Source organism: Miniopterus natalensis, chromosome 14 (assembly GCF_054644295.1).
Source record: "Miniopterus natalensis isolate mMinNat1 chromosome 14, mMinNat1.hap1, whole genome shotgun sequence".
NCBI lineage: Eukaryota > Metazoa > Chordata > Mammalia > Chiroptera > Miniopteridae > Miniopterus > Miniopterus natalensis.
This window is the reverse complement of record NC_142094.1, coordinates 50,601,620-50,605,637: the sequence shown is the minus strand read 5'-3', so window position 1 is coordinate 50,605,637 and position 4,018 is coordinate 50,601,620. Positions and strand designations below refer to the sequence as shown.

Here is a 4,018-nt window from a genome sequence, read left to right as displayed (position 1 = left end):
CCCAATTTTATTTATCCATTAATGGAGATTCATTGTTTCTGTCACTTGGCCACTTTAAGTAGTGCTGCTATGAATATTTGCTTACAAGTTTTTGTTTGAATGCCTGTTTGGCATTCTTTGAAGTCTATACCTAGAAGTGGAATTCCTGGGTCATATGGTAATTCTGTTTTTAAGTTTAATTAAATTAAGTTTTATTTTTATTAAACTTATTGGGGTGACATTAGTTAATAAGATCATATATGTTTCAAGTGTACGTTTCTATAATACATGATATGTATGTTGCATTGTGTGCCCACCACCCAAAGTCAAACCATCTTCCATTCCCATATATTTGGCCCCCTTAACCCTTTAAAAAATATGGGACACTTCATGAATTTGCCTGTCACCCTTGCACAGGGGCCATGCTAATCTTCTCCGTACCATTCTAATGTTAGTATACATGCTGCCGAATTGAGCATGGTAATTCGATATTTAAGTCATCATTTTTTAAAATCTGTTTGCTGATGACCCCAAAATCTATATCCCTGGCTTGACTTCTCCAGACCGTCTGCTTCGAATCTCCCCTGACATACCGGCATCTCCAAGTTAACTTGTCCGGATCTGAAGCTGTTCCTCTCCACTCCCCGAAGCCCTCCTCCAGCCTCTCATCCCAGGAAATTGCACGCCGTGCACCTAGGTGCTCAGCCAACCTCCTCGCCCACTCTCCCCACGGCCAGTTCGTCGGCAAGTGCCGCCCACTCTGCATCCACAATATTCTTCTCCACGGCAGCCACCGTGGGCCACGCAGCAGCATCTCTCATCTGCCTCTGGAAGGGACCCCAGTGACTTTCACTCTTGCCCCTAGAGACCTTTTCCACTCCGCAGACAAGGTCATCTTTTAAAAACACATCCGTGAGCACTTAGCCCTCTGCTTCAGACCTCCCACTGGATTCACACAGCCATCAGAATTAAAACCCAAGTGGCTTCCGTGGCCTGAGGCCGATGGGACTCTGTGCTGGCTCCCACCTCCCTGCCCCTCCCTTGCTTCCTGCGCTTTACCACACAGGCCCCTTTGTTCCTTGAACTGGTACCTGCCACAGGGCCTCTGAACTCGCTGTCCCCTCCGTCACAAACTGCACGGTTAGTTCCTTCTCGCTACTGAGGCTTCCTCTCAAATGTCACCCCATTAGGGAGGCCTGGCCTGGCCACCACTTGCCCCACGCTCAGCCAACCTCTATCTTACCACACTGATCTACTTTTTCATTGCTATATCATTGCCATTTCGCATCATTATCTGAAACTATTTATATTTATGTGTTTATTTTCATGTCTGTTTCCATCACCCCTTTCCAACCCCTGCCCCAAACGTAAGCTGCATAAGGACAGGAGTTTTGCTGTCATTTCCGGGGCCGGATCTCTGGCACAAGGACAGTGCCTGGCATCTACAAGGCACAGGAAACATGTTTGCTGGATGCCATCGAAAGAGAAAAGTTTACATCTCCCCTGGCCCTAAGCAAACCCTCCTGATCCCACTACCACCTCTCCCCTCTCCCCTCCTCATCAACAACCTTCTAGGAGTGGGCCGAGTTTATGTAGTCATGGGTCCTTCCCTGTGTAACGCTGAGTGACCCAGCTTCCTCAGGTTCCTATAACTCCTTAAAAGTCACAGTCAGTAGCCCTGTGCACTGTGCCCTTTCTATAGCATCCTGTCATGCAGCTATGCTTGGGGCAGGGGTTCGAAAGGGGTGATGGGAAACAGACATGAAAATAAACACATAAATATATAATGATGTGACAATGTCAATGACATATCAATGTTCACATTCATGAATGTTCCTTCGAAATGCTGCCCTTCCTTGGCCTGGGTTTTCCAGGGGCCTGGTAGCCTAGGAATGCATCCTGGGGTCTCTCAGGAGTGTGCGGGGAGCTCCGTTTGCTCACACCTGGCAGGCAGGCTGGCTCTTAGCCAGATGATCCGGAAGAGCCGGAATGGGTTGGTGGCACAAAGTCCCCATGAAGAGTGCAAAGGGAGCTGCTCAGAGCACCTGAAGGGATCCTGAATTCAGGCCGGGGGTACCTTGGCAGTGGCTTGCCCTTCTGGTGCTCGAAGGGCGGGGAAGGAGCCACCACCAAAGGGCACTGCTGAGCTACCTGCTCTGTGTAGCTGTCTCTGGGCTGGAAATTGGTGTTTTCTCTACAAAGTAAGTGGAATATTTTGCCTGGGCCTGTGCAATCTGTTGCTCTACTCCACTGTGTCAAAGGCACTCCTTCCATAGCTAGACTCTTAATGCTCTAAATCGCAGTCCTCTTCTTGCTCCACTCAATTCCCCCGTTGAATGAGGGGCCTGGGGTTTTGGAGTGCCCACCTCTCCCACCTGCTAGCTGTATGACTTTGGGCAAGTTATTGCACTCCTTAAGTCCTTCAGTTCTACATCCGAAAAGGGACCAGAAGCACTGCGACCACAGAGGGTGCAAGGAGGCCATGCCCAGAACACTGAACCATCAATGGCTCCCCATTGCCCTCCTGATCAGGGCTGACATTCAGGCCCCCACCCCATGCTCCTCCATAGCTCCCCGGGAGCCCCCCAGCACGCTAAGTCCTGCATCTTTGCACATACCTACCACTGCTTATGGGAGACCATTTTCCCCTTGAGCTTTGTTTGTTTTCTGTATTTTCTAAAAACAAGAAACATGCATTAATTTTATACTCAGGGAAAATGCTCACCATTAATGTTTTGAACACACACTCTTGTTTTAAAAGCTGTGTTCTCCATAAAAATCTTTCTTGACCACCTATCATCTGTGGTTGCTCAGACCTTTCAGTCATCACCATCAGATTTTTAAAACCTCTCCTACAGTGTGCAGTTTAAAGTATAAAGTCAAGTATGTATGGGGACATAATACAAATACACAAACAATTGTTATATAAATCATAAATATAAACTCTCTGAGGGCAGATTCTTGTTTTTTACTCATCTGGGTATTTCCACTGTGGGGACTGGCAACTATTAGACTGCCTTCCCCATGGTTTCACTAAATATTTGTTTAATTGAATTGCTAACCAATGCATGTGAGAACAAGCAGGACCTACATGCTTAGCCTCTTTTGAATAGAATAAAAATAACCCGTGTAATTCATCAGATTATCTGATAAAGGGTTTTTTTCTTTTGCCTAGAGAGAAAAGGCTATAAAGAGATCATTCTTTTCCAAATCCAGCACTTTAATGCCACTTGAGCGGATGAATAATAGCAGCAGTTATAATGATATATCAGATCGTATCTATCTTTTGTTTTTTCACCCATGAAATATACTTGAAATACTTTACAAGGGTCAGAGCCCGAGAAGGGATGGGGTGCTGGCCCGTCTCCCTGCCTCACAGAAGATCACTTGTGAAGAAATGCTCACCCCGGGGCACAGGCTTCCCTCTGAGCGGTGCGGTCATTCACCTGCTGGGGGTGAAGTCAGGTTACCTGCCTCTCACCTGGTTTTGTGGGAGCAATTTAATGAGGAGGTGATGAACCCTTTCTTACACATTTATAGTTCCTCTGTGAGTTGTATCTTGCTTTAATCGTATTGATTAGACCGGAAGGCTGAATGAAACACATTACCTACTATTTATTGATCATCTGTTTAAATATTTCATTTTCTCTAGATGTGAGCCAGAAATTCCTGTTGCTTTTTAGTGATTGATCATTAAACAGCCGCCTCTGAGCGCGGTCCGGTTGGGAGTCTGCACACATTAGTCCTGACCCACAAGGAACTTGTAACTGAGAGCACCGTGAAGGCCCGTGTTTCTCCACCGGGGGCAGTTTCGCCTCCCTGCAGGGCGCGTGGTGTCGTCTGAGGACATTGCTGGTCGTTATAAGTGGGGAGGGGTACCCCTGGCATCTAGTGGGTAGAGGCTGGGGGTGCTGTTACCCACCCTGTGATGCACAAAGGGCCCCACAACAAAGAATTATCTGGCCCCAAATTTCAACAGTCCCGAGGTTGAGAAACTCTGGTGAAGACATGTGGACTTAAATGAACAAGTAGTTTAAAA

At 47.0% G+C, this 4,018-nt stretch overlaps 1 non-coding gene across 1 annotated transcript; it reads right to left on the bottom strand.

The window, feature by feature from the left end:
* Positions 1 to 351: 351 nt before the first annotated feature.
* On the bottom strand, positions 352 to 458 carry LOC148091571 (U6 spliceosomal RNA). Its single transcript, XR_015715648.1, has one exon. It is a non-coding gene; the product is annotated as a U6 spliceosomal RNA (small nuclear RNA).
* Positions 459 to 4,018: the final 3,560 nt, after the last annotated feature.